Genomic DNA, 12,289 nt, shown 5'->3' on the forward strand with positions numbered 1-12,289 from the left:
AAGATGGTGAAGCTTGCACTCAAGCCAGTACATGGAGTTGATAACCAGAAATATTCTACAGCTACTTGGAAACACTGGAAAACAGATCAAATTGAAACATCCCCAGGAAAGTTTGGGGGCTGCTGTGTATGAATCAGAGTCTCAACCCAATAATTGTCTCTTAAGTTTGTGGTTAACAGCAAAGTCTCTGAAGCCGGACTACCTGAATGGAGATAAATATGAAAAAATGAGGGTGAGAGACTTGAGGATAAATCTTCATCCCTTGCTCTTCTTTCTATATCTGATCTCCATGACCTTTTGGAGGGCCCACCCAAGGTGTATCCTCCACAGTTAATTAACTCTGGAGGCTTAGGTCTGAGCTCTGCCTTCACCTTCACCCTCCCCCAGGTGGGCAGGGAGATCCTCCCAGACCAAGTTAGGTGCTCAGGAAGGGTCAGCCACAATCAGGAACAGTCAGCAACCCAGAACCCACTGCACCATGAGTGTCTCTGCACTGAGCCTCACCAGAGCCCTGGGCGGTGTCTCTGGGCTTCTGCAGGTGGTCTCTCTTCTCAGCCTGGTTCTACTTCTGCTCAAGGCGATACAGTTCTACCTGCGCAGACAGTGGCTGCTCAAAGTATTTCAGCAGTTCCCTTCTCCTCCTTCCCACTGGCTCTGTGGGCACAGCTTGAAGGTAGGATGGAGCAGGATGGGGGAGTGGGAGGAAAGGGAGGGCCAGGGCTCTAGGGCATGGGCATGGTCAGTTAGTTCATGGGACAAAGCCTCGCTCTGTGACCAGCACTTGACCTCATGAAAGAGCCCAGCTAACCTCTCAGGTCTTGGCTACTCACCCTGTCCAGGGAGCTCACTCCTCCTGGGACCTGTGCTGGTATCCTCAGGTCTGTCAGACATTCTTCCTCAGGGAGATCTCAGGCTGTCCTGGAAGCCCTGCCTCTTGAGGACAATGGCTATTCCTTCCTGAGTCTCCCCACTCTCCAGGCTGAGCACCTTCAGCTGTCCTCCTAGAACAGGCTTCCAGATGCTTCCCTGCCCATTCCTCAATCCCACCCACCCTGCCTGGTCCTGAGCTTGCCTGGGAGCACAGATGTCAGTCTGATGGATCAGCCCTGTTGGTTCGCTGTGTGTGGAAACAACAGACAGGAATCTAAGATGGTGTCAGGTCACAGGAAATGAGGCTCACCTACTCGGTGGTGGTGAAATCAGGGGTAGGACAAAACCAGCTCGATTTGCTTGAGGCTGAGGGATTTTTCAAGGCTGATGATTTCAATGCAAAAACTAGTAGCTGAATTGCATGAGCGAGATTTCCAGGATGGTGCCAGGTAAGGAGTACTGGCAATTGAGTTGCAACATTAAACAGAATCTGTTTACCTCTCAGCTCCCATCCTCCAAACCCCTGGACTGTGAGCTCTATGGGGCTGAGGATATGATCCCCATCCTGTTCCCTAGTACCCAGCACAGAGCCTGACACAAAGGAATGCTTGGCCCAGGGTGTGTGGAGTGACAGAAAGGAGCTGCTTGCTTGCTGGTGAGGGACAGTGCCTACCAGGTAGCTCTGTTAGCCCTGATCGGAGAGGATGGCACAGGACAAGGTGAGGGGCCACATGGAGAGGGGCTCATTAATGGTGGTGGGCTGAACAAATCTCAGGAGGTAGGGCATTGCAGGGAGCTGAAGCTTCTATTTCTCAAAGAATGAGGCCAAGCAATGTTCAGCAGAGTAGAGCCAAAGACAGAGGAAATAATATCAACTCCAGAGAGGTAACCAAAACTCAGTTTGTTCATGCATGTTGTTGTACTAAAGACTTCCCACTTATTTATTGATTCAAGGTAATTGTTACCTTTTGATTGATGCAGTTGTCACCTTTCTGATCTAGGACTTGATATAAGGAACAACCGAAATTTCCTCCAACGACTTTCTCGTCATACTAACGGTCATTGGATGATATGTAGTTTCAGTGAGTAGATGGTTTCTATTTACATAACTAATATTCCTCAGGGTGTCGAATCATCTCTCAACTGCTGCTGATCTAAGAGATATTGCAGCCAAATTTGTCTTACTCTTCTAATATGGTCTGAGATTTCCATTTATTCAATACCTCCGTTACTGGCTAAGTTAGGAATGCCACATGTAATTAGGTTGAAGCTAGTCTTTCAGACCAGATGACACGGGACAAAGTGACAGACAGGGGCAGTGAAGCACATGGGCTCTGGTGCTAAGTCACCTAGATTCGCATCTTACCTCTGTCACACACTTTAAACACCCACCCTACACCTCAGTTTCCTCATCTGTAATACAGGATGACGATGATACTTACAGTATTTAAGTGAAGTACTATACAAGCTTAGAATGGTGCCTGGCACAGACCAAAGGCCACAGTTATACTCACTCTAATTTGTATGAATTTAAAATAACATTAATTCCTGTGAAGGACAAACATTTTGGAAGTTCAACAAACTCACTGCATTAAAAAGGGATATAGGGGTGAAATCCAACAATATGAAAAGGGGAACTAACAACTTTGTGATTCAAATAGCCCCAAACTGCTCCATCTTTCCTCATGTTCTCCATCCTATCTCAGATGTACCTGCATGCCAACAGAGCCCATACACCGGACAATTGCATTATCAGATGGCATTATTACTTGTCCACCTACTCACCTTGTGCCTCTCTTTGGGGAAATTCCTTTGTGGCTACAGTTCCCAGAAGCCACCAGGAGAGGACATTCCACAGAAGCCCTGCCTATACCAGCCTGGAGGCCAGATGGCACTGGGTTTTTGCCAGCAGGGTCGACACCACGGCCACCATGGGCACCATGGCCTCTATGAGAGTCTCAACTGGCTCTGGACAGACATGCTCAAGACAGATGGCAGCCCCAGCCAGGTGACAGGTGGGCTCATAGACCAGTGGGCATCGGGATGACCCTGAGAGGAGAATGGACAGGTAGAACATACTTTGACTTCTTGCCCAGGGGCAGGATTTGGCGGAACTGACTGGTAATAAGAAAGGAAGCATGCTCCTGTGTAGAAATACGACGTCCTCACCCTTGCCAGGTCCCCTACTAGCCAGTCCAGAGGAGATCCAAGAAAACTAGGTAATACAGTTGGGGAGGAAATGGGTTCCCACTGATCAGTCCCTGCACAGGACTAATAAAGCAGGGTAGCCCCAGTGAAGGACAAGATCTGGGAGAACAGAGAAGCCCCCATAATGCGCTCAAGCAGGACGTGTCTCAGTTTAGGGCAAGATTGTCAGCCCCCACTAGAATAGGAGCTCCTTGGTGGCAAGGATTTTGTCATTCACTGCTGAATCTCGAGCTCCTAGGATGGCAATTGACCCAAAGTACTCAACACATAGGTATCAAATAAATGAATAACTGAGTGCATCTAACCACCTACTCATTCATGTACTTGACATTCACTGTGGTGGAAACATTATGGGATGTCTGCCCAGCTCACTTGCTCTGAGATCTCATCCTTCACAGAGGGTATGCCTTTGAAGGCCTATTCACCCCCAGCCACAGTTGATTGTAGCAAGTGAACACCTTGGCCATGATATTAGAATCAGAGTCTTGGAATAGGATTCAATAGGTCCCCTCAGGCTTAATGGTGGCAAAATGGGGAAATGTGCCAACCCCAGAAGGGTAGACATTCCCTTCTCCCCTGCCCAGACCCAGCTGTGCAAGGAGAGAGACTGTGTCTGTTGATTCATGACTGTATCACCAACACCTATAAAGTGTTTGGTTCAAGGTAGAGGCTCCATAGACACTTGCAGAGGGATGGTTGCATGGATGTAAAGAGAGAAAGAATGGGAGATGCAGTCCTGGCAGCCCTCCAGTCCCTGGTTCTCCCCTTCCACACCCTGGCTTCCCCTGCCCTTGGGCTCTGTGAGACATCCCTGAGCCCTAGCTTTATTTTTGGCTTCCCTCTTTCTTGCATTTGTTCTGATTCTATCTGACACTTGCAACCAGAATTTTGTATTAAAACTCACTCATCACTCCTACATGCACTCATTCCTTCTTCATGAACTTATTGTTCATTGAAACTTTGAAAAGTGAGGCATAATCCCTATGAATATGCTCTATGCTAGCTCTGAAAACACAGGAATGACAGATATTAAAGGGAAGTTTGTCAACATGCCACCCATCAAGTTGCGTCTATGGCCGTACCACACTGAACATGCCTGATCTCATCTGATCTCAGAAGCTAAGCAGAGTCGGGCCTGATTAGCACTTGGATGGGAGGACGTTGAGTTGAAATGTGACAATGTAGTCACCCAAGGGTCCTTGGGAACCCTGGAGAGGGACATCTTGGGGTCAGCAGGTTTGGGTTTAAATGGAGCTCACGTGGGTATATATTCTTTACATGGGTTTCCTCATTCTTCAGTGAGACAAAATCAAGTAATAATCTCTCCCTTATATAGGTTTGCCTTGAATATTACATATTGGGTTGGCCAAAAATTTCCTTTGGGGTTTTCTCTACCATCTTATGGAAAACCCGAATGAACTTTTCAGCCAACCCTATACTTGTAATAGGGCTTTGCAGGTGGCGCTAGTGGTAAAGAACCTGCCTGCCAGTGCAATAGATAGAAGAGACATGGGTTCATTTCCTGGGTCAGGAAAATCCCCTGGAGGAGTGCATGACAACCCACTTCAGTTTTCTTACCTGGAGAATCCTGTTGACAGAGAAACCGGCAGACTCCAGTCCATAAGGTCACAGACAGTCAGACGTGACTGAAGCGACTTAGCACACATACGTGCATACTTGTAATAGCGTGTAAATGCTCAGTTGCTTAGTCATGTCTGACTCTTTGGACTGTAGCTCACCAGGTTCCTCTGCCCATGGAATTCTCCAGGCAAGAATTCTGGAGTGGGTTGCCATTTCCTTCTCCAGGGGATCTTCCCAACCCAGGGATGGAACCCACATCCCTAGCATCTCTTGCATTCACTGGTGGATTCTTTACCTCTAGTGCCACCTGGGAAACCCTGATAGTGTATAAGGCCGGCCACAAAGTACCACTAACTGGATGACTGAAACAAAATAATTTAGCTTCTCACAGTTCTAGAGACAGGAGCTGACAATCAAGTTGGCTTATTTCTTCAGCAGGTGCAGGAAGCACCTGTTCCAGGACTCTCTCCTGGTAAAGATGGTAAATCATATCTTTTCCATAGGTCTCTTTACTTCATCTTGTTTCTCTGAATGTCTGTCTCTGTGTCTGCATTTTCCCTGTTATACAAAGACATCAGTCACATTGGATTTGGGTGTACCTAATGACCTCACTTAAACTTAATTTGTTGTTATTCAGTCGCTCAGTCGTGTCCGACTCTTTGTGATCCCATAGACTGCAGTATGCCAGGCTTCCCTGTTCTTCATTATCTCCTGGAGTTTGCTCAGACTCATGTCCATTGAGTCAGTGATGCCATCCAACCATCTTATCCTCTGTTTCCCTCTTTTCCTCTTGCCCTCAGTCTTTCCTGGGGTCAGGGTCTTTTCCAATAAGTCAATTCTTCACATCAAGTGGCCAAAGTATTAGAGCTCAGCTTCAGCATCAGTCCTTCCAATGAATATTCAAGGTTGATTTCCTTTAGGATTGACTGGTTTGATCTCCTTGCTGTCCAAAGGACTCTCAACAGTCTTCTCCAGTGCAGTTAACCAGTACACCATGGAATCCATTGTTAAACACTTATCAAGCACCTGCTATGTTTAAGATTCTAAAGGCAGTTCTGGGTAAGGGCCTATAAAGGATCCAACTGGAAGCCAGGATTGGGCCTTAGGCCAAGTCACTACAAGAGAGCATGTCTTAATGACTGAGGCTGGATGCATGAGACAAGTGCTCGGGCCTGGTGCACTGGGAAGACCCAGAGGAATCGGGTGGAGAGGGAGGTGGGAGGGGGGATCGGGATGGGGAATACATGTAAATCCATGGCTGATTCATGTCAATGTATGGCAAAAACCACTACAATATTGTAAAGCAATTAGCCTCCAACTAATAAAAATAAATGAAAAAAAAAAAGAGAGAGAGAGCAGGAATCCAGATCAGATCCCAGCTTCTCAGAAGCAGTTCCAAAGTCCTAAATAGCTGCTGATAGATCCAGAACTATTTCCGTATTTTTGTCCTGTCGCCAGCACTGCTCCCATCACTGATCCTAAAGGGAACACTTTACTGATTGATCTTGCCCTCTGTTATGGTTCTCAAAGGAAAAGGAGCTACAAGAGCTACTGAAAAAGGTAGAGGAATTCCCCTGTGCCTATCCTCGCTGGATGTAGGGGGCGATGTTCACCTTGTTGTCTATGACCCTGACTACATGAAGGTGGTCCTGTGGAGATCTGGCGACTACAAAACATGATCCCAGCTGAAGTCTCTTTTCCATCTGTGTACATCCTCCTGGGTCTGAAATTCCAGAAGAGACTGGTAGTTCAGTCATCAATACCCGAACTCATTACCATCCAAACACCCAGGCCACATTCCAGTATAAGAACAACATTGTTCATTTACTCTAAACTTGAAACAGCTGGTTGAGACTGCGTATTTTCCTTCTTTCTCCCTTAACCCTATTGAGATACTGTTTATGTAAATAGTCCCAGATCTAAAAGACAATTTTTTTTCTACTCTGACTTGCATTTGCCTATCCTGGGTCATGGGATGGCTATACCATTGTATATTGCAGGAAAATCACAGGTTTCTGTCTTACTCTGTGGCACTAAACAGAGCCTATATTTCTTGCCCATTCACTGTGTTAGTTTGGCTGGTGTTCTGCTGCTGGAACACTGAATCTGCCTTCCTAGACCCACAGTGATGATCAGGATATAGAGAGTCAGTGATGGGAGGCAAGTGGAAGGTGGCTTGAGACAGACTGCCATCTGACAAGCATCAGGAAGGGAAGGCAACCAGTGGTCTGGAACACAGCTACTCTGGGGGCTGCCTGCCTTGTTTGGTCTAGTCCACTTTCCTGTTATGCTTTCCTTACCTTTCAGACCCTAAGCCTGAAGATAACTACAGATTCTTGGTCCCCTGAATTGGTAAGTACATCTAAACTAGTACTCTGATACATTCCCAGTTAGGTTTACCAAGAGTTGACTTTCTGACTCACAGAGAACAACAAGTGCCAAGCACCCTGTCATCATCCTCATCTCTGAATCAAGCTTCATTTCTCTTCTTCCAATAAAACCCTCATCCTTCGTAATGGTGCGGAGAAGTTCAGCCTCTTCCACATTGCTTCTCAGTCCTTTCCAATGTTTGCAGCCTGACTTCTAGATAAGTCCTTTATGGCCTGCCCCCCTACTTTTATCGACCTCTATCTCACTGCTGTCATAATCAAATCCTATGGACAGACATATTGGAAATTCACATTCCTGAAATATACTATATATATTATATTCTATATATACAAATAGAAAATATGGCCTTTTCTACCTTTGTCCATGATGTGCCTTCTCCTGACACCCTTGGTTTCCCAGTTGTACCCAGTTGCTCCTCTGATCCACACTCCCTGACTCCCATACACACCCATCTGTGGTTCAGGGACAGGTTTGCTGCTGTTGGAGGGGCAGACGTGGTCCCAGCACCGGCGGATGCTGACCCCAGCCTTCCATTATGACATCCTGAAGCCCTACCTGGGTCTCGTGGCCGACTCTGTCCGAGGGATGCTGGTGAGTTCATCCCTGGTCACCTGAACGTGCTCACATCCAACACAGCTGGCAAAGTCCGCTCTCGGATACTTGTGTCCTTACACATCAATCAGACACAGCCTCCCAGAATGATACATTCATAACTTAATATGAGACAACCCTCTCCAAACCTGGGTTGGACAGAGGAGCATGCAGGCACCAGCTTGGATCCACAATTTGCTCCTCAACAAGGGAAAACAGAGCCTTGGTGTATTCAGGGTCTACTCTTCTCCCATCTCCACATCTTCAACACAGTGGAATAGAGCAGGAGTCATGCCCCTCGAAAGCAACCCAAGTGTTGCCCCTGGCTGGTTTGGGCAATGACAGTTTCAGGGGTAGGGTAGACATCCCAGGATGCCACTCAGGTGGGCTGTGGCATGGGGCCCAGGAGTTCTGCATGGAGTTGAGCTCTTCATGGGAGAAAATGGGACAAAGTCTACAGTCACAGAGCTGAGTCCTATTGCATGACCACCAATTAGGATTTTGATTTCTCACCAACTGGTCTCAGCTAACGCTTAATGAATGAAAGGAAAGGAAGTCTTTGATGTCCCTTTCTTGGAGGCACTAGTACTGTACTCTTATTCTCTATCTTGCCTTGAGAGATTTGCTTACCAGTCTTGGACATCACCTGATTAGGTCCAATATCAGGACACAAAATATTCCCCCTATGTCTCCTGAGAAATGATGCATTTTGGCCTTCAAAAAGTTGTTTATTATTATAATTTATAAAATTCAGAACTAATTCAGAATATTATGAGAGAATATGACTAATTCTATAACAAAAATTCTGAGAAAATAAGCATCACTTTACATACCCCTGTGTGTTACAGCCCCCAGTTGCTAAAACATAATGACTTAGAAACTGAGGAAATCTCATCTGACAGTGTAGAGACAGAAAGAAAGCCTGGCCTTGGCAGCACAGGCCTTCTGGGGGAGTAGAGCAGGGTCCATGTCACCCTCCCTCCACAGGACAAGTGGGAGGACTTCGTCAGCCAGGACTCATGTCTGGAGATCCTTGGAGACATCTCCTTGATGACCCTGGACACCATTATGAAGTGCGCCTGCAGCCACCAGGGCAGCATCAGGAATGACAGGTCAGTAACAGCCTTTCAAGAGCAGGGTCCTGTTCTCATCAGCTGGGGAAGACTTACCTGAGAGGCAGGAAGAGCAGCAGGGATGCTTATCAGCACAAAAAGTAACATTCTGCAGAGAGACATGGACCACAGTCACATCCCTGATCACAACAAAGGGAGAAGCCTGGGCCCTCACGACACTTGTAAATACTGAGGGTTTCAGAGGCTAAGGCAGAAATGGCAATGCCTCCGCTCTGCCTGTCCCCACTGACTGAGGAATCCTCCACCCAGAGACCCACTCCCTCTCCAGGTCAGAAGCTCCCTCAAATCCAGTCTCTTCTGCACCCTCTCCCTTTCAGGAACTCCCAGTCCTACATCCAGGCCATCAGGGACCTCAACAATCTGTTTTCTTCCTGAGTGAGGAATGCTTTCTACCAGAATGACCTCATCTACAGGCTGACCCCTGAAGGCCGCTGGAACCACCAGGCCTGCCAGCTCGCCCATCAACACACAGGTTCTCCTCCTTCTCGTGGGCTGCTCCCCCACATTCATCAGGCTCATGTGAAAGGGCCTGACCTTGACCTTTCAGGCAGAGTCCAGACTCCTGCCTTCTCTTCAGGAACTGGCACACATGCACCTGTTGCAGGGACTGGGAACCCCGAGGTCAGGGTGTCAGGTGTTGTGTAGGGATTTACAGGAGTCACCAGGCTGCTGATCACTGAGTGAGACCCCTCCCAGCAGCATTCAGGCAGAGTCTCCACGGGCTGTGTTACTGTGGGAATTGCTGCCTGGAGTAGATGACGCTGGAGCCCTCAATCCTTACGTGCTCACCCAGTCCCACCCACCTCATCCACCTGGCACCCAGATTGGGCTTGAGGGGCAGATGGGGCTATGGTGGGTGCTGCATCTGGGCCCCCAGAATCCTCAGTTCTGGCTGGGAACCACTGTTCTGAGACAGACGCAGTGATCAAGGAGAGGAAGGCTCACCTGCAGAAGGAGGGAGAGCTGGGGAAGGAGAGGAGGAGGAGGCACTTGGACTTCCTGGACATCCTCCTCTTTGCCAGAGTGAGTGTGAGCAGGAGAGGCCTGAGCCTTTGAGTGGATGCACACAGGAAGGGCAGAACCTGCACTCTGGCCCTGCCTCCACAGATGGAGAATGGGAGCAGCTTGTCTGACAAGGACCTCTGTGCCGAGGTGAACACGTTCATGTTTGGGGGTCATGACACCACAGCCAGTGGCATCTCCTGGATCTTCTATGCTCTAGCCTCCCACCCTGGGCATCAGCAGAGGTGTCAGGAAGAGATCCAGAGCCTCCTGGGGGGTGGCACCTCCATCACCTGGTGAGTGTTCAGGAGATGGAAGAACCCTGTCCCACCTGAGCTAGAGAGAATCCCTGGTTGTCCTGTCCTGTCTGCTCTCAGATGGGCTTCCTTTCAGGAGCAACCTGGACCAGATGCCCTACACCACCATGTGCATCAAGGAGGCCATGAGACTCTATCCACCAGTGCCAATCATTGGCAGAAGTCTTAGAAAGCCCATCACCTTCCCTGATGGACGCTCCTTACCTGCAGGTATGGACTTCACCTCACCACTCACCTAAGCACTCTGTAGGAGTTGTAGACTCCTACAGCACGTTGTAGACCAGAAATCCACATGTGCTTTCTCAGTTGTGGGATGACATGACTACTGTATCTACCTTAAGGTAATTATTTACTCTGTAGTTAGGATAAGGTGTGTGAAATGCTTGACACAGAACTTGAACACAGCAAAAGCTCAATGGGCAAATGCTCGCTCCTGAATGTGGTCTTGTAATAGAGCTTAAAATTCTAATTCCTTGAGATGCGAAGGCTTCAGAGAAAAGCAGACAGAAGCAGGGGGAGGCGTGGTTCTTCCATATGGTGTCTAAGTAAAAGAGGGAGCTCAGAAACTCCACTGCCATGGGTCAGATGGTTCAGTCTCTGAGGAGCCCTCTGATGGATGGCAGAGAACAGCTGATGATGAGGTCTGAGAGCCCTGCCATGGCTGGAGGCCACCCACTGGCTCACTTCACAGTGGGTCTGAATCCCAGCACTGTTTCCTCCTAGTTGTGGGATCGTAGACCCAATCCTTAACCTCTCTGAGGCTCAGGTGCTTCATCTGCACCTGAGGTTATGAGTGCCTTCCTTGAGGGCTATGTGAGAATTAGTTAATTCACACTCCCCAAGGGTCAGGATGGCACTTGATAAATGTGAGTTGTCTTATGATTTGGTCCCAAAGGTAAGTCTCTAATTCTTTTTTCTCTTTTTAACTTTTTATTTTATTTTGGAGTTTAGCTGATTGACAATGTTGTGATAATTTCAGGTTGATAGCAAATAGACTCAGACATACACATATATGCATCCATTCTCCCCGAAACTCCCATCCCATGAAGGCTGCCATGTAACATTGAACAGAGATCCCTGTATAAGCCTTTTTTAACATGGTTACCTCCTCCTAATCCATGCTCATGTGCTTTGTCATGCCCAGTCCACCTGTCTTGCAAGAGCATCATTTCATTCAGAGTGATGGAGGGTGGTTCTCATGGTGGCTCCCAGGATTTTTGTGCTGACACCTGCCCTCTGCTACATGGGGACCATCAGGCTTTTCTCTCTCCCTTACCCACAGGAATCAAAGTTGCCCTCTCCTTTTATGGACTTCACCACAACCCAAAGGTGTGGCCGAACCCAGAGGTACAATGGCCATGGAAGAAGGGGATGGGATGCTCTCTCCACACCAACCCCTCCTCCTGCTTCTGCTTTGAGATTCTTGTCCCCTGGTGGATTGGGGCAAGATGTTTGATCCCACCTGTCCTGCTCCTGATGCTCTCTCTGCAGGTATTTGACCCATCTCGGTTTGCACCGGGTTCTAATCAACACAGACATGCTTTCCTGCCCTTTTCAGGAGGATCCAGGTGAGGCCTCTGTACTTGGGACAGAGGGTGTCATTGGGTGCCACTCAATGTGTGTGACTGTCTACATTTACATGTGGTGCATGTAGTTATGCCTTTTATGTTGGTGAGTTGGGATAGAAGTGTGTGTCCTCTATTCAAAAGACAAATGGCTATTAGGGCAGACCACAGACTACCCACAGCTCTTTCTCAATGGCTGGCAACATTTTAATGTTGTTTAAAAGTTTAGTGGTTTGTAATGTTTTCTTCACTGTAAGATGATGACTCTACAAAATGAGAATTACTCACTAAATGTTAAATTTCATGTCATCCATTTCGATTGTCAAAATTTAAAGGGTGGATTTTTTTTATCTTACATCTTCTCAGTCACACCTTTTCTACTTACATCACCATTCTCCATCATGTTGAATCTTGAGTAGTTTGCATGTTTCCATTTTCACATGCCCTACCTGTTTTAACTATTGAAGCCAGACACTGGAAAAGTTATGGCAGCCTTTCAAGAAAGTTTGATACCAATGTGTGTCACTTTGTTTTCTGGTCTGTCCAAAAGACGTCTTGACAGCACACTAACGTCTGAAACACATGACAGTTTCCCCAGTTGTCAAAACTTTTCCTGTGATCTGGGATTATT

The 12,289-nt window shown here is 47.6% G+C and overlaps 1 pseudogene; it reads left to right on the top strand.

Annotated features, from left to right (window-relative positions):
- The first annotated feature begins 478 nt into the window (after positions 1–478).
- LOC122678017 lies at positions 479–11,665 on the top strand (annotated as a pseudogene).
- Positions 11,666–12,289: the final 624 nt, after the last annotated feature.

This window comes from Cervus elaphus, chromosome 20 (assembly GCF_910594005.1).
Source record: "Cervus elaphus chromosome 20, mCerEla1.1, whole genome shotgun sequence".
Taxonomy (NCBI): Eukaryota; Metazoa; Chordata; class Mammalia; order Artiodactyla; family Cervidae; genus Cervus; species Cervus elaphus.